Source organism: Manacus candei, unplaced genomic scaffold (assembly GCF_025592945.1).
Source record: "Manacus candei isolate 608988 ecotype Guabito, Panama unplaced genomic scaffold, ASM2559294v1 h1tg000014l, whole genome shotgun sequence".
Taxonomy (NCBI): domain Eukaryota; kingdom Metazoa; phylum Chordata; class Aves; order Passeriformes; family Pipridae; genus Manacus; species Manacus candei.
This window is the reverse complement of record NW_026138062.1, coordinates 59,044,026-59,069,293: the sequence shown is the minus strand read 5'-3', so window position 1 is coordinate 59,069,293 and position 25,268 is coordinate 59,044,026. Positions and strand designations below refer to the sequence as shown.

The following is a 25,268-nucleotide window of genomic DNA, read 5'->3' as shown; positions in this document are numbered from 1 at the left end:
TATACAGATATTGAGAATACATGTGAAAAAAAGCCTCACGTTTCCAACACAAATCAGCCACCTGGGTCCTTGTGGCACTGATCACTGTTGGGCTGCTCAATCCTCTCTCTGACATATAGATATCACAGGCCACTGTGTAGGACTGGGTGTAAGGCTGGGGAAGGGGCACAGAGCCCATTACCAGCAGTAGCAGTATGACTCAGCGTGAGCACACCACTGCTCTCCTTCACACAGCCACTGGAGCAGTGCTCTTTGTCTGGCCAACCCTGCTCTCCTCCACCCCTGCTGCTGCCTGCACCCTGAGGGACCACCCCAGGCAAGGGGCAGCAGGGGAGCATTTTGGGTAGATCAGCAGCTAAAGGGACATGTTGGGGGAGTGGGAGAGGAGCAGGCAAGGAGTTGAGGGGGCTGCTGAATAACAAGAGGCCTCAAGGCAAAATCAAAAGACACACAGAAGCACACTGCTAAACCTCCTAGCACAGAGCCCCTACAAGGCAGCAGTTTCACCAGCTCAGATGAGCAAAGGACTGAGTTTCTTCTCCCCACAAGGACCATAGCCCACAGAGGAGGAGTGAGGAGCATGAGACAGTCTGTTGTTTTCTACCCCTAAGTCTCTAATGTGAGAGGGCAAATATTTCTCACTTTCTTTAAAAGCCATTAGACATGAGCTCTGACTAGCAGGCAGTGAGGCCAGAACTCCTTGCACACTGACAGGGGCAAGTGGCAAAGCTGGCATTGCAGCCAGCTGAATCAGGACCTGAGCACAAAGGACAGATGTGCATTGTGTGGCATGTAAGGTGTGCCACAGCTTCCAAGATACCTGAACATCTGCCTTTTCCAGCTTTGGAAAGTAGTCCTTCCAACTGGGATCTCACATGCTGAAACATGATACTGTACCAGCTATACTTGAGTCACATTTTTAAGGCACGTTAACCACACTGATGGCAACTTGTGGCCCAGAACTAAACTGAACAGGACTAACTTCATGAAAGGGAGGGAAGGGTGCAGGGGCCTAGAGAAGATGGTGATATACCCACAGTGTAGGACAAGGAGGATGATGCTATTCTGTTAAGCAAACAGTAATTGTTTATTTAACCATAAAGGAAATGTGAAGATGTCAAAAACATTTTCTGACATGATGGAGAAAGGGAAGCATTCATTAATTTCTAGTAACGGTCTTTATTCCTGTAATGGCATTTATACACTGACCAGAGTTATCATTTGTAATCTGCTTGTCAACTCAACACTCTTAAGAAACTTTTCATAAGGGAGGGGAAAAATCACTAATTATTAAAAACAACCCTAAGCTGTACTTTCAGGTTTTGGTTTGAATCCAGAACCCACAACAGAAACCTTTCAACAGAAGGCAGCAAGGACTTCTCAGGGAAAAGCTACAGGATCAGGACACACATTTCCAGTAAAAGCTGGCCTTTCTTCCCCCTCCTCCCAATCTCCTTATTCCCAAAAGATACCAAGAAAACACAAGATTGTTGGGATTTCTATAAGAAGATTTGGCAGGTTTTTCATATTTGTTTAGACTGTAAGATATAATTTGAATTTGGGTCTTGCCTCTTTCTCTCAGATAAAGAATGAGTTATTTGTTCTCTGAATAAGTATTTGTTATTAGTGGATCAGACATGGATAAGGTATATTATTACAACCATGTTTGTTAGGTATGATTTACATTGTTTGCTGCATATCATCTTAGGCTGTCTTTAATTTTGTTATACTTTAGGGGGTTTTTGTTTGGGTTTATGCATTTAGTCACAGTTGGTTGTGTTTTGAACTTTGAAAAAAATTAATACAAAGGAAATTAAAAAAAGAAAAAGAAAATATTTTCAAAATGATGTGGAAATCAAATCTATCCCTGAGTAATTTGATTTGTAGGAAATGGAGAGCAAAGCATTACAAAGCATTATAAACAGAATGCCTTGAAGTGCATCATAATTACTTACATGTGCAAATACATTGTCTAGGTTTAGGAATTCAGTTAATAATAGTCATAATAATTCTATGCCCTCACACAGGGTCTTTCATGCAAGCCTCTCCAGGTTTGTGTAAGCAATTATTAACTAATGCTTGGGTACCCGGGAGTACTCTGCTGCTATAAGGATGGAGGAAGGGGAAGAAGGGGCAGAAGGTCTCCAGGGTCAGGGACAAATTATGATTTGCTCTCCTGGTAAGAGAGAGCTGCAGATGATAGTCTTCTAACAACAGGTAGATCAGAGATGCAGAAGTTTGTAGCTTATCTGACATTTCTACAACTTACTGGCTCTGTAAGAAGAATTGCAACAAATGTGCATCTTAGATCTTCTATTCCACAAGGTTTAGAGGCTGAAAACTGACATATATCAGATCCATGGCTGATCTTTGGTGGAACACTGGTATATGCAAAAATATACCAATATTTTGTATCAAAGCACAAAGATTAACACATTTGCTTTGTTTGGAACTCTTTACCAGTGTGAATGGCTTTCATCCGAAACTCCACAAATGGTTTTCAGACCAAGGGTACTCTTTAAAGTTCAGTGGTAACAGCAAATCCCATGCTTGTAGGTTATTTTCACATCAACCTCTTAAGTTTTAAGAGACCTGAAACTCTCAACAAAAATCTGAGCACGCCATATTACCCAAAAGCTTTTCCACAATTCCAGGCCATGAAGAAATGTAGGACTTTATCTTCTTCTACTGTTTAATTCCATGACACTTTCTAAGTGTACATCTACATTTCTTTCTCTTGCAACCCATGACAGGAACCCACGGTTTCTGCAGCCCAGGCCCTTTCCTCCTTGTCAGCCATCCTTATTTTACCAGAATATATGTTTGCATGCTTCACTAGGTGACCAAAATCCAAGACCGCCAAATTATTTCTGCTGTTTCATTTAGCCATGCAACAATTCTAATGCTTTAAACTACTACCTGCTGAAATGGCAATAAGTGCTGTGCTACAGTTACTGACCCACGCAGACACAAGGATTTGACACCAACACATCCCAATTTCTTTTAGCCTACATTTCTGTACTCCGTGTAGCTGTGACAAGAAAGTGTTTCTCCATACATTTCCATTACCTGTTATGCTGTACACTAATAAAAACACTGGATATTATTTATTTGTCTGGCTGACTGACAAAGCCAGGCATCAAAGCATCATTCGGTGTCACATACTTCAACGCTCTAATCTTTCAGAACTTGTAAAGCAATCTCTTACGGCGCTTTGTGGGCTGTGAGATCACCCTGACAAACTGTGATAATGTTGGCAATCTCCAAATGGGTGTTCATTTGCAATCTTACTACAGAGGAATTGCTATGTTTCCAAATTTGAGGGTTTGACATAATCTGTCTTCACAAAGCTATCAGGGTCTGTCATAAGGCTGTCTGTGACCCAGGGATTTTATGGGGTCAATATCTATCCCCAGTGCAACTTCATTGCAAGCAGTGGAATTACCTAGAGTATGACTTTATCTATTTGCTTTCTTTCTCTTTATTTAAAATACACCTTGTGCTAGTTTTTTTCGAAGTGCAAACAGCACCTACTAATAACATCTGAGCCAGGTAGGTGAGATTACTCCTCCAAATCGTGGCCAATTTCTTACAGTTCATGCCAAACCCTCTGCTCCCCTCACCACACTTAGCAGCTGAGAAACAATGCAAATGTCAGGTCAAGCTACAAAGCTATTGCCATCATCTCTTCCCTTCCGTATGCTCCCAGTACTGGCAGTCTCTGGGCTGCAGTCCACAGGATATCCACAATTATGGCCCAGATTGAGGGAAGGGTAGAAAAATGATGGTACTCTGCCAATTATGTCAGAACCTAAACTTGATCCATTTTAAAACTGAAGCTGGTGACTGTGGGATAGCACCATGTTCTCTATAATCTGTCTAAAGAAAGGAAAATAACTTATGATCTCAGAAAAAAAAAAAAAGAAAAAAGAAAAAGAAAAAAAAAAGGTAGTGTTAGTGCAGACCTAAAATAAATAACTATTTTATATTTGCCTCTGAACCTTATCTTTAACTAAAGAAATATCCAGTCTGAATGCAGAAGGAAGATTTTTAAAATGCCGTAGGACTGTTAAGCACCCCAAGAAAAAGTGATACAGAGAGAGTGTAAGGCTTGTTGTATTCACGAGGGCCACAAAACTGCTAGTGAAGTAATTTAGTTTCGAAATTACTTAGGATTCCTTTAGAAAAGCCGGGAACACAGGATAGAAATAGAAAACTAAAAAAAGTGCATCCAGTGTTTCAAAATAAGTTCCCTCCACAACACCCTTTCCCTGCTGTCATCTCCTGAGGCAAACTTCCCAGCTCAGCAGTGCCTCACACTTACTAGAAGATCCTCCCCAAATCCTGCTCAGGGTGTGAGTGAGCTGCTGGGACCTGGCTGCTGGGACCTGGCCACAGAAGTCCGTGCCAGGGCACAGGCACTCCATGTCAGTGCTGCCCTGGAGCACAAGATGAACTTTAAACACTGGCTTGGATATTCTGCTGAGCTAATGTTGGGATGTTTTGTTATGTTTAGCACGTTCTTACAGAAGAAGTTCTCTTCCTTGGATTATTCCATCTAATCAAAAATTGTTAAAGATGCACCGTACTTTGTTTTATCCCCATTTAAGCTATTTTCTGCATTTCATTCTCTATGGAAAAGGAAAGACAGTGCCACTATCCAACTTTACAAATAAGAACCTAGCTGCAATGCTAATGGAAAATTTTGGGACCCAAATAAATTCCAAATTTGTATTTTGGCATGAATTTACATCAGACTTGCTCCTCCTCTCGAAACGCCCACAGCTTTTACCAGGAACAGCAATTATCCCTTGTATCTCCTCAATCCTTCAGAAAAGAATGCACAGTCTTGGAAGCCCAAGGTAAATGTTTTCATGTGTCTGTTATCTCAGTGAAGTCAGTAGGTTGTATGGATATTAAAAAAAGGTTGCATGAAAAGACAGCACAAAGACCCCTGGGCTTCAAAAGGTTAAACAGCTTCACAAATACAAACACTGCAGTTGGGACAGTCCTGAACAGAACAGTGAAAGTGGTATGTGCTTTTCCTTCCTAAAACTCCTTTCTTGAGGGCAAATGTTTTTATCTCACAGTAAGCTGAAAATTATGAGTTAACTTGTATACTAGTTATTATTTGACTCTTTTCTACATAAATCTATTTTTAAAGACAAAAAAGTTAAAGGAAAAAGCCCTACCTTTCAGGTCATGCTACTTCAGAAGGTTTTTGCTAGTCACAGACGAATTATAGTATTATTTCTCCTTCCAAATTTCCATTTTTTTAGTATTTTCAATACTGACAATAAGATACTACACATCTAAAATTTTGTGAAAAAATAAAGAAAAAAGACCATCATTGGTAGATCACTATTTATAGATGGAAAGAATATAGAAACATATTAAATTTACCTTAAACAAGGGGGTTTATACCATGACAGCAACTTTTAATGTAATTCATTTGTCTTATAAATTACATCCCTGGGGATATCCCTGAAAATTAATTAGGTCAGAGAGGGAAGGAAAACAAATCGAAAACTTCTCAAGACTCCAGGAAACAATACATTTTAAACGCAGCAGTGTCAACAATCTCACTATAAAGTTCTTCCCTCCTCTTCCCCTATTCTTCCTTCCAGAGACCAAGATAATCAGATCGAGAATCATCTTGGCCCATCAAGGTCAAGGAAACCATATGCGTTCAAGTACAGAACATTTCTGAAATTGAAGCTTTTGCAAGCAGCTTTCCAAACTACAAACTCCCTGGAAAAATTCTGAAATATAATTTAGTAAAGACAGTCATTGTGACAATGTGGCTTTTAAAGCACAAAGCTCCAGTCACGAAATGTGGACATGATATATTCATCACACAAAACAGAAAAGCAAAGGAGAGGAAGGCAAAAGAAAACAATAAGAATTTTAGATGAGTTTTAATACTGGCCAAATTCATCCTCAAATCAAAACTCTGAAGGTTTGCCTTTTCATTAGCCTCTCTAGAGTTCAGGCAAAAAAGAACTTGCCCATGTAGTTTTCCTGTAGCACCCTGTCTTCACTCCGTGCAAGAAACAAGACTTAGCTTTTTTCACTCTTTTCTACACAGTTCACCAAATTGGAAGTGTTGACACACATATACAAAATCAAAGACATTTTCTGATCCCACTTGCAACATAAATCAAATTTTGTACTTCCTGATGCCTGTGCCACCTTCCAGTACTAAGTGAAGAATAGGAAGACAACAAAATGCAGAGGAGTAACTGAGTTGATGGTGCCTAAACATTGAAACTTTAAGAGACTGCACTAACAGATAACCTCACAGCACAGACCTCACCTGGATCATGTGAGGGTATGAGATCACATTTCTGCCAGCCCTTATATGTGTTAACATTAGCAGCGGGGAACAAAAGGTATCAGATAAGGCATGGAGCTTGCCGGTAAAAGTCAACACATCAAAATATATTTAAAAAACTGCATCAGAGAATTTATAATGGATCCGTGCTTTGCATTTTGAGGTGACAGAGTTCTCGATCTGGTAGAAAGTTCCCAAAGCTCAATTTACTACATTGTCAAAATATAGCCTGAGGGGACAATCTGACTTACAGCATCTTCATGACTGGTGATGAAAGAACCTCGCTTGGCTTTTAGATCCCAAGTTTGGCTCAAGATAGTGCAGTAGAGAACAGAACATCCTCTGTTTTACTCTGGGTGTTCACAGTGTTCCTCTTCAGCACAGAATTAGGTTTTACTGTATGGAATTCTCACACACAGCTTGCGGATGGGTTAGAATTCACACCTTCGGATTTTGGGGATATACTTCACACCCTGCATTGTTACTGCTACTAAAGATACAGATTACAGTGTCCTCATGTCATTGTAGCATCTGTAACGGAAATCTTAAGAAAATTCAGGGAAAAACTGTCTTTTACAAGGCCACAGCATGTCTTATTCAGCCTTGGAAAGGCTTCAGAGCACAGTAACCACATTAATTGGACATTATATGGACAGCCAAGTATACTCAGTTACTGTGCAGCTTTTACTGTTCTTTGTCATGTTGCTTCAAAACACATTTCATGTTTTAACCAGTCATATATACATACGAAAGCATTTCACAACACTGGACAATGCTACAGATCCACAGGAAATAATTGTTTCACAAACATGAAGCAATCGGCATGAATATAAATAGTGTGGCCCAAATCTGTTCTAAATTATGTGTCTACAAACCCATGGAAGTCAACTAGTACCGCTAACGGAATACAACAGATAAGAGCACATAAAAATATAAAATATGGCTCAACTATTCATGGTCCAAAGCCTGCCAGCCTGCCATCACTTACATTTTCCTACTTTCCCAGCATGGCTTTACAGGAAATAATAAAAAATAGAGTATCTGGGATTTCTAGTTCTTTCATGCACTGGAGGACACAAGTCCAGGAACATATGGGCTTAAATGTGTCAGCATCCTACATCACTCTTATTTCAAGAATGTTATTAATTTTTGTGGGTGGAGTCCAAAATTTTAATGCCATATCAACACACAGTGGCTGTTTTTGTAATGCATATGTCACAGGGAGCATATGTGTAGCAGTTCAAGGATAACATTTTAACTTGATTTCAATTGACTTTCTGAATTGTAATACTCTCAAAAGATGAAGTATTGATGCTACTAGCAGGCTATTTAACAACTTCTGTCTTCACAGTTTCATCCAGTCACCTCAATTCTGACCTCCAGGATATCATGCTATTGCAAAATTGGACTCTCCACACAAAGCTGTTTCAACAAATCTCATTTTGCTGTATAATGCACAGTGTGTGACTTCAGGATTGGTATCTTCAATGCTGAATCAAATTATATCAGTGATGTATGCTACTCTAGGCAAAAAGCAAGGCTAATATCAGAAGATTCTTTTCCGTGCTAACTTTACCTAAATTTCAGTCCAAATCCTCTCAAATGAATTAGCCTCTTTACCAAACTTGCAGGTACGGACAGATACTGTGGGAATCAGCCATGTAACTGTTCCAACTGGATACAGTGAGAACAGTATTGCCAAGGGCTTTTCGTCTGTGACTCAACAGGTGGTTTGGCACTGAGATTTCTACCTGTTTGTGGTTTTCAGCTCTGGTTTCAAGACAGAAAATGAGATTATTATACCTTTCAATGCTGCATCTCAAGCAGGATGTACGGAGAGCAAGGTTTCATTCCAACCGAATCTCTCTCTCTCTTGCAAAGTTGAGGAAAACTGCCAACCGCTGCTGCTCTTCACATCAACATGCAATGGAGATGTCAGGAAAGGGAAAAGTAAAGGGAGAGAAGAAAAGGAAAATAAAATTGTAAGTTTTACATAAATAATAAACTGTACCTAGTGACTACGTCTGAGAAAAACAAAATACAAAATACTGGCTTTAGTATAAGGAAATAAATAAACAAAACCTTGGAACAGCTTAATCTAAGAGGTTGGTTGTGGGTTTGGTTTTTTTTTGTTTGTTTGTTTATTTGATACAGAGAATAATTTTTACATTTCTTTTCAAGAGATAGAATACTTTGAAAACATATGATAAACTTAAAGGGCAACATTAAAGAAACAAACCTAGCATAGCATCAAAATTAACTACTCCATTACTCAGACAGCAGCCTAAGCCCCTCCAACAAACACCCTGCAAAGCAGCAGAAGCACTCCCAACATATGTTCTTGCCTGCAAATAGCCCAGGGTGCAAGAGGTGGGTTTCATTTTTTGGTTTTTACAGTCTTCTGCATAGGCCTAACTCTGCCTTTGTTGAAGGTAGTGTTAGCACACACTGCATACAGAAGGAACTGAATGTGGGTAACTGCATACTTCAAAAAATCACACCCAATATGTTCAACTGATGCCACTGTTCCCTGAGGACAAGTGTAGGCTATGGAATACTACAAATAATAGAGAACAGTAGTCTAAAGCGTGCTTTTCAGAACCAAGAAAGCACACTTTGATACTTTCCACAGATAACTGGCAATGTGCATCTTCAAAATAGTAGTCAAGAGTAGGTAGAGACTGTCTAGAGATGCTTACTGTGACAGAATTCTCAATGCCTTTTCATAAAATAAGAGTTCTTCAAAGCAACTCTCAGTAACTACTAAGAGAACAGTCAGTGAATCTATGCTTTTCAGATTAAAGCAAGAAAACGAAAGTCAGTGTTCTCCACAGATGTAGACGTAATGAGAATGACTTCAATACATCTGCTAGTAATCAAAATGGCTCCACAGTCACCAGTGTGCAGAAAAGTGGAATCCCAGTGATCAGCAAGAACTTTGTTTTTCCCCAATAACTGTAAAACCATATCAGAAAATTGTGTATACTAATTTGCCTACAGAAGATGAGTCACATGATTAAATCGTATTCAATTATCTATACTAAGAAAGACTGAGCTGAAGAAAAAATGGACCTATCTTATCATGCACATACAATCACTTGAGGGAAAGGGGCCCCAAAATGTTCTATTCCTGAGTTGGAAGAAAAAATCCCCAGCCAAGTGGGTCTTTTTTCCCCATGAGAAAATGTTTCCACAAAAATACAACTCTCAGATAATCAAAATAGAAAATTTCCATCAAGTACCCAGAAAAAGGAGGGGGGGAAAAGAAAAAAGAGCATAGAATCCTCCAGAACCAGCATTTGGGAAATATTTATTTTGACTTTTCTTGGGTAAAACTTTTATTCCCAAAGAAAATTTTCATTTCAAGAAAAAGGATTTTCACTGAAAAATCATTTCAGTGGAAAACACCTGGCCACTGTTACAAAGGATAGGACCACTGGCCTCAGCCAGGGGAAGGCAAATACCAGCCAAGGCCAGTGGACTGGGTCTGCCACAGTCCTCTTGGAAAATCATGGGCACAGCGCATCCATTCTCCGCGATGTTAATTCTCCTCCAGCTTTTCTGCCTATGTAGACTCTCCATGCCTTGGGGTAGGAATCCTCTCTCACTGTATATTGCATACAACCTACTGTAACGTGTGTTTAATGATTTTCAGCATGCAGTAACAACAGTGTTTGTCCCTCCTGCAGCAGCTAATTTCCAATATCAAGATGAGGAGAAAAATATGACCTATGGCTGCAACACACTGCTAATCAAACACTATTGTACAGTATGGTGCTGTGGGGGGGGAATGCCTTTTCATTGTACGACTAATCAGAGTTTATACACACAAAACCAGACAACTAGATAGTCCAGTCTTGTGATCTATGTTCCAAGCTGCCAGAAATAAGGCAGGAAAGGGGGGGGGGTGGTGGTGGTGGTGGGGAGCATCTCCTGCGTTCATAATGAAAGAAGAGAGATGACTGGACTAAGAGCTGATGAGGTTACAAGGCAACAGCAGTGCCATGAGTTGTTTGGGCTTAAAGCCAGATGTCTTGTATTTCCTTTGATTGTTTCTAAATAATTAATGGTATTAATTTAATCATGTGACCCACCCACCCCCCTTTTAGTATTTGGCTCTGTGTACTAACACTAAATATAAAGGAGAAAAACAGTACTGTCTATAGCATACTGAATATTGATGCCGTGTGTTTGGACTGCAACAACAGCTGATACTCACATCCATGAGACTACATATTCTACAGCACTCACACAGTGTTTGCATGGAGTAGATGAAGTATTATCCTTCATACTCCATCCATAAACCAACTCAACTATGACATATGGACACTGCATGTTTGAAGTAGTAAAATAGAGGGTACATCGCTCTCTCTCCGCCCACACTAAGATGAACCTGCCACTACTATTTCACGTAACATTTTCTGGCAAGCTCCCAGTTTTCAGTCATGCTGGTTTGCTTGAAAGAAACACTCAGAGGAGACTCTGCTCGTCTTGCTGTTCGAACAAACAAAATAATCACGCATCTTGAGTTAATGGTCCAAAGCTTAATGAAGATCATAGAAAAGAGGCTGCCCATGATGAGAGCATTCCCTTCTGACTTAGCCACATAAGTCACTGCTGTTGGCAGAAGGAAATGGATTATGAGGATAATAATTAACCCTGAGCTCTGGTCTAGACAAACCTTTGCTTGGTACAGTAGCAGTAAGTGCACAAAGAAAACAGCAACAACCAGAAGTAAAAATTTCCCCAGGGCACTGGCAGCAACAGCAGGAGGACCCCTGTTTCTTGATGGGGCTGCAAGTGTCACAGGTATCAAATAATCCCATGGGAATATTAGGGTTGAGTACTAGGACTGCTGAAATCTAACAGCAGAATTCCTGAACAAATAAAGACTAATGAAGGCACCTCCCTACATGCATGATTCTATTATATGCACTCAGTAAAAATGTTTGCCCATCCTCCTACATATCACAGCATACTCTCAGCTCCCCTAGTCAAGTCTCCAGTTCCACCCATCTTATCTACTTTGTTTTCTATCACATTTTCACTTATCTTCAATCCCATGGTACTTACCAAAGAATAAGAATCATAGAAGGGTTGGAAGGTACTTTTAAAGGTCACCCAGCCCAACCTTCCTGCAATGAGCAGGGACATCTTCAACAAGATCAGCTTTCTCAGAGCCCCACCCAACCTGATCTTGTTTCCAGGGATGGGGCATCTACCACCTCTCTGGGCAACCTGTTCAAGTGCCTTACTCACCATCAGATAGTATTAAATGGGGTAGCTGTGAGACAATGGAGAAAGAAATCTGACAGCTTGGAGAAGACCCTCACTTTGTCCAGCAATGCCCCAGACTTCTGGAGGTAAGGACAAAGTGATAGGAGGCCCTCACAGATGTCAAAAGAAATTTCTGGAAGTGTGCACAAACCCAACCTCATCAAAGAGAGTCAGAGAGGGCTTGGTCAAGTCTTATTTCTTATATGTTCCCTATTTGGTTTTCATTCTGCAGCTAGACTATTAGTTTAAGAATGGCAGTGGTGTTTTTCTACAGTTACAATGCTTCAGTCAAGGGAAGTGAACACTGAAGAATTCTCCACTAGAAAGCCTGGTCCTAGTCTTCAAGGACTTGGCAGTCAAGGCCTAGCAATCCTATAGGCATCTTCCACCAACCAACTAGAGGTTCATAGGAAGAAGTCTGTTTCATTACATAAAGATTGTATGAGATGTACACCAAAGCCCTTCAACTGGGACTGGGGCAGTGCCAAAACAAGCACTGGCTCTGCACACTACAGAGAACATCAACTGAAGGAAGAGTCACAATTGCCAAATCACAGGCTGAGGCACTGCAGAGAGAGTGGTAGAGTGCCCTGCGTAACAGAGCTCAGGCTATGGGGCTCTTCTGCAACAATGGAGCAGAACGAATACCACACTGATCGTGCTGGGAGGAAAACATCTCACCCTGTCCTATCAGTGCATCTCTAACACGGTTATAAGGTTGAGTAACATCATGTGTTTATTGCTCATGGATATACGTAAATGGAGAAAACATTTAATCATATCAGTTATAACAAGAAGAAGAAGAGTAACATACAGCCAAACTGAGTGACTCCTTCAGTTCCTACCAGCTACCTGCGTTAGAGAGGCAATACGTAAACAAGCAAAAAGCACATCAGGACAACCCTGATACCAGAGTTCCCCCCTTGGGGAAAATGGGCTCTGTGGTTTTGAACTGGAACAAGAGGAAACTGCTTCTAGACAGGAATGATCACAAAGAAATGACTAAACTCTTTGCAAGGTAGAAACACTAGAAACAGACAAAAATATAGCAGAACAGTCACAGCACTTTATGAACAACCCCTGTACTTAACTGCTTGGTTTTTAGGATTTTGGGAGGTCATGGTAGAGTGAAAAGACAGCATTTTTCCTGTGGTGACAAGGATCTTTCAAAATATCCACATGTCTGACTCTGCTGAGAATGTATCTTTTATTCCTTCTTTTGCATTATTTCCCTCTAATGACAGCTTTGCAGTGAACCACCTTTGTGAGTTGCTCAAATAAATGTAAATTTTATCTTGTAAGCAATACCCTCCAAAATACAACTATCAACTTATAATAAAAATCTGAAAAGCTAAAAGGCAGTGGGTCTTCCCCAGTGCCCTCATCTCCCCAGTGCACTGGACTGCTTGCTATTATTATATATGGAGTTCCAGGCAGGGTACTTGTTATTATAAATATGTACTGTATTGAAATATATAGCCCAAGTCCCCAGGGCCCAACATTTTAATTAGAATTACAGTCATGCAAATAACTGATTTATTTGGCTAGCTGACCAAACTGAGAACATGGAAAGGAAAAAAAGCCCCGAAGAAAAATCACCTATGTGTTTAACAAAATGGACTAGTTTTCTTGTTTGTGTTTGATACATTTCCATTAAAATTGACTTAGTTTCAAAACAAAGCCAGAAACCTTGTTTAGAAATATCAAAACAAAACCTTTTGGCTTTCCAAAACTTTTAATTTTTTTCTCAGTTTATTTTTTTTATATAATTCTGGCTAACCCATATCTGAGGCAAGCAGCTTTCAGCAAATAAGATATTTAACTTAACAATTTTACCCAGATTTAAATCTAAGGGCTGAACTGTGAGTTGACTGGATCCTGACTTACTGAAAGAAGAGCAGGGAGGCAGGGGATCTGTATTCTCTTCTTGGTTCAGCCCCTGTCTTTGTGTCCAAGGTGAGTTATTATTTAATTTCTTTATGGTTGTCTCTCTGTCCACACTTTGTCTCTGCAGTCTCTGAGCTCGCTGGGGTGAGATGCATGTCTGTACATTGCCTAAAACAATAGATTGTTCATCTCAACTGGGGCCTATATGATTTACTATAATATAAATAACTCCTCAACTGCAGTCAAATCTCTTTTTAATGCCAATAGTTTCACTTGCATATATTTAGCAGCCCATCATGGGAACATCATCTTTCTTTTTAATTAATTACTTCTTAATAAACGTAAAATATGAATGGACAGCAAGTCTGGATTTTTCTTCCTTCATCAATTTCAGCCCTCAAAGAAAGCATCTCGTTTACAGCTACCAGGAACCAACAGGGACATGTACTGAATGAAACCTGAAACCCGAGATCCCCTCAGTACTTTTGTACCCCCATGATTTGGGGACAAATCCTCTCCTTCCTCCAGGGAAGGGAAGCTAGCTGGATTGAAAGAGCTGATTAGTGGAAAGCCTCACAGGCAACCTCTAAATTCTCTGTGCTGGGCTTTTAGGCACACAACTGTCACGCAATTGTCACACAATAGTAGGAACGGGAAATGCCAGTTCAGCGTCTGCAGAGAGGTGGAAACAGCCTATAGGATTGCAGGGAAGAGCTCTGCCTGCCTCTACTTTGAAGACCCCTAGCATCTCACAAGGCCAACTTACCTAGTTGAAAGACAACTTTAGAGCTCTTTAGAAGGTAAACAACACAGAAACAAAACCGACTGCAACACTACCAACTCTTCAACTTTCATGTGCAGCGCTTAGGGCTGGGGGTGGGGAGGTTTCTCAGAGCACACATGGCTGTCACTGACAGTCACGTTTTTAAAACACTGGGGACAGAGTTGCAAATGTGCCCCATTATGTCTTGAGATGTACTCCCCGGGTACAAAAGGTGCGTGGGTTACTGTAAGCTCCTGTGTTACTTGGCTGAGACCGTAAAAGGCAGTGCAAAGTACAGACTGAGAAAGAAGGAACTGTGGAGAATACAGGGTGGTTATTCCTACTGTACAGGCATGATGCTGGGTGCTCCAGGTATCCCAGAGTCCCCCAGAGCTTTAACCTCATGCTACTTTTCTCCATCCCTGGGGCTGCTGCTCAGCTCTGGGAGACTCCACCAGTATTTCGCAGCCCCCGTGGCTGTGCCTCAGCCCCCATGTCCTGTGAGGGGACTGTGACAGATGTACAGACTGTGTCAGTCGATGCCAAGGTGACCACATTCTGTCCAAGGGCAGCATTTGCAGGTGGCCATTCCCCTCTGTGTTTGCATCCCCCGCTCTGTGCTAAAGGAGCAATTATTATCATTAAAAATAAATCATCCTCCCTGTCGATTGACTGTACTTATTGGCCATTGCTGCCATCTAGCCAGATGCATTTCCAATATTCACAGAAGCCTTGAGCCTGTTTATTTTCCCATTGCTGTTTGGCCTGAAGCAGGGATAAATGCATCCCTTGTTACTTGCTGCCTCTGCAGAGACATTTGTAAACTTTCATGGGGTTTTTTTTTCCCAACAGGTGACAAAATACTGTATAACTGCAGGTGCTCTGCAACACAAACAGGAAAATGGAGATCAGATGCAGCTGTAGTTGGAGTAAGGGGAACATGAAGATAAAGGCAGCAGATAAGAGAGTGCTAAAACAAGCAAAGAAATGACTGAGAAGGGGTAGTTAGCTACTTTTGTTGCCAACTTACTCTTGCAAGGTAGCTAGAACAGAATAATTTGGTCTATTTTGTTATCATGCCAAATTTTTGCAGGTGTTACCAGGGGAAATTTGGAAGTTTGTTGAAAAAAAAGGTTTCTGAACATTATCGTAAAAGGATGAAGAATTTGTTAGCTCAAGCTAGCACTGAAGGATGTACTGGAGGTCACAGCTGAGGGGCACTGGCTGATGTTACTGGACTTGTGAAGCAGGAATTACATGGAAGTGGTTTCAGATAGCTTCTGAGTTCAGATTTATTCTTCTAAGAATTTGTTCCCAAAATTCAGTCAGGAAAATGTTCATAAGGGGGGGGGGCTTATTCTGCACCCATCCCTTCATCTCCTTTTGGTATGAAATAGGTTGAAAAAATTAATATTCTAAAGAGACTTAGAAACTGAAAGATTCAGACAGAGTTTCATGGCTTGATTTCCATCCACAATTCAGCTCTACAAAGCCAATGCAAACTTCCAGACACTGTGGCCTTTCACTTCTCTAGTCAACTTGGTTTCAGAGCCATATCCAGCAACATAATAAAAAAGAGGTGAAGCACAATGGGTAAAGAGAAAATAAACGTGACTGTATTATAAAAGACAGTGATTGCTGTCTGGCCATCCAAACAAAAGAGGGAAGGAGGATATCAATAAAGGTCTGTGAATTCAAATGTCTTTTACTATACTTCCTGTTCCACCAGAGGAATGACAAAAAAGTTGTATTTTGCTTCCCTGACTTTTCTCTTCTTTGAAAAGGGAGGTTTCATGGGTAATCCCATGTAATATTCAGCTGTGCATCCAATTTATGCAGTGGGATAGGATTAAAAAAGGAACAGAAGGTCTGGATTCTGAACCTGCTGTAACAGTTTTGATTTGAATACAACCCAAGTCTTGAAATGGCTTGTTTTCCACTTCTGGTTTGGAGCTGGTTGAAATACTGCCACAGTAGCACTTCCTGCAAAATTTATGTCCAAGATTCTCATTATTTGGAACTGAACTCAAAAGATTTTGGCACCATGAAATCCAAACAAAACTCTGTTCCTGACTCAACTGGCCCAGAAGTCAACCCAAGCTTAATCTGGTTCTGGGTCCAAATCCAGCTTCAGCCCATTTCCATTGTTATATAGATTATGCCATAATACCACCTCTAGCCTCAGGATTTATGATGCCTCCTCACAGGATGCATATTTGTGTGTAAATACATAAATCACATCAGACAAACAAAGAAGACATGCCAGAAAACAGGAGGGGAGGGAAGAGGAGAGATACCTACCAAGCAGTTTGTCTCTAAAGTGTTGCCAGTTGTGAAAGGACCCGACGTGCTAATATCCGCTCATTCAGACTCTTACAGACATGCTAAGAGCGTGACGGCTGGCAGGCAGTGCATTTAAGTGCTGTTACTGAGGCCCCCAAATATTGACAGAGTGCCAGACTCTGAGAAACTATTGATGTATGCAGCCGGCCGCTGCTCCAGACACCTCTCAGACAGAGTCTTTAAATGTCACAGATTAATGAATTTTCATGAAACGGAGAATGAGAGAAAGAATTAAAAAAGAAAATATCCCATAGCACCAACATGAAAGAATCTTTTATCCCTACACAAAATTCTGCCCTCAAGCCTCAAGATTCCTAATAGATTATAACAGATTGTAAGTCGGCATGAGATGCAGGATGAGGAGGTTAGACCCTCTAGATCATGCAGAGCATCCTCAAACAAAGACAATATGAGAGATGTTCATTTAAAAAAAAGCAGTGACAGTCAAGGGCCGCTCAGGTCTCGGTTTCATTTTAACCTAACCCAAGAGTCACAAAGCTTAAGGGGTATAGCTGGGTAAATGTTTTTGGTTTGTTTTTTTTTTTTTTTAATCTGAGGTACAAAGGGGGCCAAACTGCAAAGTTCAGCTGTTGACTTTCAACCACCCTAACTTCAGAGCCATTGAGACAGACAGCTGTAGTTGGACCCTCTCTTAGTATTTGATCTTGTGCTTGATCTTATCCAAGAAATTGCAAAAGTTATGATAGAACATTTTTATGCCATCAGATAAACCAAGTATGCTGATTATTTCTCTTTTTTCATTTATATCAGTGAACTCAAATACGTATGCAAGAACTTCAAATATCATTAAAATGTAATAATGCAAAATGCAGTTGGAGTGTAAATGACAAATCTATGCATAACACATAACTAGAAGAGGAAGGAAGTGAAGGGATGATGTAGATGTTCTATGCAGAAGTAAAAATGGGTCATTTATACCCAACCACATAAAAAAAATAGCTTCAGTGAGTCCCTCTGCACACAGCCACTTGGAAGTGGAGCTCCAATGAGCCATTTTCTCCCTTGTTCCCAAAGGCATAGGCACTGATTCCTGCAAGGTTCTACTGCCTCCACTGCCCCCAGGCTGTCCTGCAGGATTTCTCTTGAATGCAATGACAGCAGGTGGGGTGACCACCATCACACCCAGCTCCTTGCTGGATGCTTCCTTCCCCCTCAAAAGTACAGCTGCTTCACAGAGAAAGGGAAATTAACACCACCACAACAGCAAGGCCTGTCGCAGAAAAATCCAGAGAAGCTGAGAGCACCTCAATGAGCGAAGAGTGCTGTAAGAAAAGCCAAGAAGCAAGACTGTTGATGGGACAGCAAGACCCTGTGGTTTTCTACTTCGTTGGAGGGAGCCAAGAGGAGGGCAATGAAGATGCTTGGAGGGCTGAAACACCTCTCCTATGAAGACAGGCTGAGAGCGCTGGGGTTGTTCAGTCCAGAGAACAGGAGGCTTTGGGGAGACCTTACAGCAGCTGTCCAGCACTTAAAGAGGCCTGACAAGAAAGATGATGGACTTTTTACAAGGGCATGAAGTAATGGGACAAAGGATAATGGCCTTAAACTGAGAGAGGGTAGGTTTGAATTGGATATAAGAAAGAATTCTCTATGATGAGGGTGGTGAGGCACTGGCACAGGTTGCCCATAGAAGTTGTGGATACTCCATCTCCAAAAATGTTCAAGACCAGGCTAGATGGGGCTTTAAGCAACCCGCTCTAGTGGAATGTGTCTCTGCCCATGGAAGGGGAGTCAGAATTAGGTTATCTAAAGATCGCTTCAAATCCAAACCATTTTATGATTCTATGATTATCGCTGCAGAAAAGTCAATATTCTTCACTGAAAACTGTTCCACTAACTTTCCTCTTGTCTCTGGCGACACAAGACTTCATAAAATCTCACTGGAAGAATGGGGACTAGCTTGTGCAGTGTTCAAGAGGAGCTTGTTTTCACATCACTTTATCAGTCAGATTATTTGTGGCAACCTTTGCCAAAGCAAAACAAAATTTGGTTTTTCTTTTTTTTTTTTTTTTAAATCTACTTTTCTGAGCATGAAGCCATGTGGAAACAACTGCAAGGACTCTGATAGCAATGTCCTGCTCCTGATGATGTAAAAGTCTTTGGTTTTCAAAAGCCAACACACTTCTGTAGGTTGGCACATCTGGCAATTAATAGTATCGTGGACTACAACAGTCAGCCTTTTTCGTTTTCCACTCTTGTCACCACCCAAAGCATGTCCTCCCTACCCCCCCATATCCACCACACATCCCACAACCACCAGAGCTGCAGCAGGGTCTCCAACACCATTATCCATAGCTCTACAAATGACCTGGCTAAAGTAGAAAGTAGCCGCCCTTTGCCAACAGCCAGAGAAGACAAAGCACATATGTGTGTAAGAGGGGATGACACAAATGACTAATTAAGAATATGAGAAGCCAAAATGTTAAAGCCTTTCTATTCTGTGAACAATCTCTATACAAACAAAGAAAAGAAAATCAATATAGATTTTCACACAGGGAACTATTTTACACATCATTGCAAACTTCCTTTAAAACACTCAGTACTTTTTCTTTAGGACTTTCAAAGAGCCTGTCTAACATTACTGCCCATTCTAGCCTATCATTTCTCCTCACTTACCCCTTTTCCTTTCTTCCCCTCTCTCTCTTTTTAAAAAATAGTAACTGAGGAGCTATCACAAAACACTAACCCAGCATTTCATTCACTCCAGTAGCACATCTTCAGCAAAGGTCAGCATCAGCTATACTGAAAGAAGATGTAAAAAGACCTCAGTATTCCCCTGCTACAAAAGTCTTCAAATACCTCAGAAGAGATGGGCTTCAGTCTAAAGACTGAAGTCAAGCATCATTTGGGATGATCCCTGAACCTCACAGAGAAGCCCAAGTGTCCAAGCTATGAAGTTGCTCTTCACAAGGGCTGATTACCCGGACTCTGCAACACAAGACACGATGATGCCCCTTTGGGTGACTTCATCTCTTGTGCAGGTGCTAGGGCACAGCCAGCTCATTGAAGAGCTTGCCTGACACATCTCTTTCCAGGAGCATGGTGTGTATCCCCGGGCAATGCAAACACTGTCTCCTCCAAGACTGCCTCACATGGTAGCCAGTAACAAAACTCCCTTCAGAGATTTGTCCCTTTTCTGGAGGAATAGTAAAGGGAAGCCAAAATTTCTAAAAACTAGCAAAATTTTATAAGTGATCATGCTGGGAAAGGAGCAAACCGGGCAATTTTCTAACTCACTGCAAGGCTAGGACACTTTTTTATTCCAGTGAGCATCTGGTATTTTAACTAAATAAAGGGACTGAGTTAGAAGACACAACAAAGTCTTATGACCTGTCCAAACTTATGCAACAGCCTTCTCTCCCTGTCTTCTTTTGCAAATACTAGAATACCTAATAAGCCTTCTCTGTGCTCCCTTTGCATGTCAGCATTACAAAAGCCATTCCAGCTCCATAAACTCCGCACCATCTCCAAGACTGGGGTAACAGAGGTGGGCAAAAATTTAGAAGAACTGGAAATATTAATGATAGCACAAAATTTATCATAGAAAAGAAAAAAGTTGAATACCCTGTGCACACAAAATAGCAATTGCAAGGTAATGAGTAGGAGCAAATCTGTTACAGAATTAAAATTATTAGGTCTGAAAGGGACCTTGGAAGTTCCTAAGTTCAACCTCCTTCACTAGGTTTAGGATAGTATCAAAGGCCAACTCCTTTGTCTCATCTTGTCTCTTTGATTGTCACCATAAAATTTCCATCAATTAATTAATTTCTTGTAGTAATTTCTGATTAATGTTGTCTACCTTCTGTCTTTTTCTTTCCTTTCCTCCACGTGCATGTGTGTGCATACATCACAGAGCACAACCAGCTTACACCCCCCTCCTTGTTAAAAGTCCCACCTCTTCTGCTGACTTACTGTACTCTTAATCAAAAGGGCAGGAGGAAGCCGCCAGGATTCATTCTTTCCCCCCTCTCCTTCTCTCTCCCTCCCTTTTTTCAAATGGCACAAATGTCAAACTTTCTAAAAGGATGTTTGGCATAGCTGAGTTCAGTCATATAACGTACAAAGTCGGTATGATCAAAAGGTTGCGGGGCTGCCCACTGCTAAAGAAGAGAGGGAAAAAAGGAAACAGAGATCTTTTCTAAAGTGTGAAAGAATGCATGAGCCAACTGTTGCCACTGGAAACACCATGTCTATTAGCAGCAGCAGTGGGTCTGAAACACAAAAACCTTGGTCCAGATTCCAGATTCTCTGAAAAACAGGGCTGTTCTGATCCAACTTTCCGCCCATGAAGAAACAGGGACAGACACAGCTATGGAACTGAAGAATTTTTTTTTTTTTTGCCCTGTGCTTTGTATCATTATATGGAAAATAACTGTATCTATGTGGAAGTAAGAGCACTCAGTTTTGTAGTCCAAGTTGCTGAAATAATCAGATAGAACACAGATTCACACATCCAAAATACATGGTCTCTCTGGTACTTCTATACTGCTACCTTTCACCACAGTATTTTCATTCTTACTCTACCCATTGCTGAAAAACTGTTCTTCCCTTTTACATATCTAAGATCGTTACGATTTCATAAGGCAACTGGTTTGCAATCATAGAGCACTTCACAATTGCTCGCATCTTCCTCCACATTTCTGATACAACTCTTCTGGTTTTATTCATCCGTTTATTTGCTTCACTTTGCTGAGTCCTTGTGAAAACGTCTGCATCTTCTTACCCAACATCAACACTAGAGAACAGCCTGGCTATGCCACCGGCTCCTGCAAAATGTCTGTACTCACTGTGGCATTAAAACTGGTGGTCAGAATCTCCCCATGAGCTTAGACAGAGTTTCCCTCCCAGAAGATAACCCCAAAAATGTAGACGAAAAAGCTCATTGTCAATATCCATTTAATAGAAAAATCTTAATTATAGATAGCTTTCAGTCCCAGAACAGTAGACAGGAACTTGAGATTAATTCCCCCTATGACAAAGTATGTGAACAATAACCAGAACTTGCAATCAATACCCAGAGGAGAGAGCATCCAAATTGTAACAGGGATTTGGGATTCATTCCCAGAGGGCGTAATATATGATTTGGAACAGGTAGACTGGGATTAATTTTTTGATTATGAAATATTTGAACGTAATTTTCAACTTTTAATGAAGAGAGGATGTGGACACCACAATTAACATAATTTCTAAGTCTCTCCATCATATTTCAAGAGACAGATGACAGATCACAAACAGCTGTTCAGGTCATACACAAGTTAATGTGGGAGTGCCACCTAAAGGAAAGTGCACTAGGATGGGACTCTGGAGAGGGGCAGGCAAAGACCAGAGGTGCACTTTCCCCATTTCTAATAAAACTTGCTTATTGCAAAGTCTGCATTAGAAGTAATTATTCCATGTTTGCTGACTTTACATGGATAATTGTAAGTCAGAGAACATCAGTATGAGAACATGGTTTTTCTCTTACACAGGGAAAAAATATAAAGGTGTTCACAGGAGAAATAATTCTCACTCTGAAGGAAAATTTCAAAATAGGAGAGCACAAGGTAAAATATATAGAACCTCACCATGTCCCGGGGGGAGAATACAACCCAAATTTCTAAAGTTCCTTAGAATATAATAAAACAGCTAATTGTTTGCCTAGAACAAAGATAACGACTGAGCTGCGAATCTTACCCTTTTCTGTTAGTTTCCACAAAATAATTTTCTTTATGTTTTCCTCACAGGCCAATGAGTAATTTTAATGATTATGAGCTGCATCTGTAGCCATGTAAGACAAGGCAAATTTCCTCTATCTGCATATCTTGCCATTTATGAATGCATCTAACAAAGTGCTGTTTCAGGACAGGTTGATTGTCAAAGGGGAAAGAAAACCTAGTCTCCATGTGCAGCATTCAGTATTGCTCAGTTGGAAGGAAACTATCCAGATTGAAAACGTCTTGCCCTGAAACAACTGGTGGTAGAAGAAGTAATAAAAATGAGATAAACCAAAATCCTCTTTCAGCTCAATATATACTTCATTCCTAATTTATATTTGTAAAATATTTTTAAAGATGCTCTGAATTTCTGAAACTGAAGATTTTTCTCTTCCATTTTATGCCTGCTGTGTTAAACTTTTGGGTCTTTCACTGAAAAGAGACAAGCCAATTGGGGTTCCTTGTGGGGCCACCCCACCCCTCTCTAATTAAGCCCTCAGACCCACATCTACCCAAGGATCATTTCCTAAGCCTTCAAAATTATATATAAGTATGCTGTCTCTGCCAGGTCCTATTAATCATAAACTTCTTCTCATTTCATTTCAGTATTAAACTCATCTTGTTCAAATCTCTAATTTTCCACACTGACAGAGAAGTTCTCTATACATCATTCAGTTCTATTTCCTAGATACGTTCAGAATTACAAAATTCATTCAAGCCCATCTGATCTCTTTTCACTAAACCTTCTGCCTTCCACTGACTGACAGAGAAGAATTAGCCTTCCTCCTGTCAAGTATACATCTTTTCCCCACAGAACTATGTGAAAACACATCCAAATACAGGCAATGACTCAGCTTGCCCTTGTACTTGTGTCTTTGCTCTACAGAGCAGTCAGTTTTATGGAGCAGCAAGTCCCATTGATACAATATTAGACAGACTACTAATATTTCTAAAGTAAAAACAGCTGTAGCTACATGGTAGGGTACCACACATTGAAAGCAGAGGTATCATCAGCACCCCTCATTCTAGTGGACACAGGAAGTCTCACGATGAAGTCATGCTACAGAGTGACACTGCTGAGCCCAATACATCACAGGTCATTTTAAGTAATTAAAAAGTAAAATTTGTCACCCACAATTTTCTTCAGTGATCCTATCTAATCTTAAACCCAAGTGGGCAGATCTCAGGTTTGGGAATAAAAAGCATGTCAGATATTTTTTGCTCTTTCCCTGCTGCAGTAATGTCATCTATTTAATTTCTAACCCAGTGCCACAGCTTCTCTCCAGTTTTACAAAGACATCACAGCACTATTCCGGCAAAACAAATTATGGTACTGCTGTAGCAAATAGGAGATGGGACTAGAAGAGCACTTCATGTATTTTTTCTGTTGAGTCAGACATTCAGTAGAAACGATGGTGGTTTCCCTAGAGGATACACAAGGAGTTCGGTGCTCCATAGCCGGGAACAGCCCCCTTCTGAGAGGCTTTGGTTCCCAAGCAGCAAGTTTCAACCCACAACATGACTCAGGGACCTGCAGAGTTCTCTGCTCCCACATCCACACAAAGGCTACACCAGCTCTTCTGGCAAGTTAATCAAAGCAGCTATGGCAGGGGACTCAGAGTCAGATAGACTCCATGAGGGCATGGTGTTAGATTAGTCACCTCACCAATTTCTGCCTCAGTATCCCCAAGTGTGAATTAGTTTTTGGCACCTACAAGTTAAGAGGTCGGCAGCTTTAGAAGAACTGTATGTTAGACAGAGATCGATATTTCATTTTAAAAAACAGTTTCTATTCTGCTGTACTTTTGCTGATTTGAAAGAAAACAGACTCTGTTGCAGTATTTTTTGACTAAAAACCTGTAGAAGAAATCATTACAGTCTTTTACAACCAGAATCTGGAAGGGTGTCCCATTGTAATATTTTCAAAGAGAAGTTGTGCATGCAGTATGTATGTGCATATGGTGTTTATGAATTGTTTTTTAACTTTAGATATTTTATTCATTTTTCCACATGGTACAAGTAGAACACACATCTTTGTTGGATAGACACCAATACAGTAACATAGCTTTCGATTTCAGGCACTCAAGACTCTGTAGGACAAATGGCTACTCTTATCTTCATGCCAGGACATCACATCCTGAAATTAGGATGCATGCCATCAGGCAGTCAATATCTCACTGAAGATACTCAGCCCTCAATACGTTCAGTTATACTAAATGAAGGAAACTGTAACCACTTCCAGTTATTCCATAGAGAGATTAAGGTCCATGAGAACTTTGTGTCTTGGCATACAACATCCTATTTTGATTTCACTGTGTTGTGGGATCTGCTGTTATCCACAGTTTGTGCACTTCGTTGTTTTTTTTTTCTCACTTGCAGCATGCACACAGGCAGCATAGTAACTTCAGTCATAACAAGGTTCAGAAAACCCTAAAGCAGAGGGAATTGGGTAAGGACTGGCACAAAAACACCTGGCTGGAGCCTTTGAGGACAGCAGCAGAAAGAGCACAGATGCTACTGATACCTGCATCCCCAGCCCCAGAGTGAGCAACATGGAGCTCAAAATTCACTTCTCCCATTTATGCTGTGTGCGTGTGTGTAAGCTGCTCCCCCAGACCTATGGAAAACACTGAAAGCACACTCTCTAGGATAAGTGCCTATCCAGACTCACTAGTGTAGTTCATGGGGCAAAGTCAGATGAAATGCAAGTGTGAACAGCTTACCTACAGACCAGAAAAGTCTTGCCTCTGCACACTGCCATGTCTAATAACTATATAAACCTTGTTTATTTAATTTCAAAGCTGCTGTTTCACTTAAGGTGTACCACGGTCTCAGGAATCACAAGATGGTGGTATTTAAGAAGTAGAGGCGATGCTTTCATTGATTTTCCAGGAAAAAGCTAGGTCCAAAAGCAGAATAAAGTTTCCTTTATAAAGAATGGAAATACTAA

General features: G+C 40.7%; 1 protein-coding gene across 19 annotated transcripts in view; it reads right to left on the bottom strand.

Moving 5' to 3' along the window:
• Nucleotides 1-25,268, bottom strand: part of ZBTB20 (zinc finger and BTB domain containing 20) — a 475,348-nt gene that overhangs the window by 179,492 nt on the left and 270,588 nt on the right. For 10 of the 19 annotated variants that reach the window (XM_051779642.1, XM_051779643.1, XM_051779646.1 and 7 more), the window contains one exon: nucleotides 8,138-8,238. The gene's annotated coding sequence lies outside the window, so the exon portion shown is untranslated. Of the gene's footprint in view, nucleotides 1-8,137; nucleotides 8,244-25,268 lie in introns of those variants that run through there. The other 9 variants (XR_007903182.1, XR_007903183.1, XR_007903184.1 and 6 more) reach the window with 1 other exon arrangement.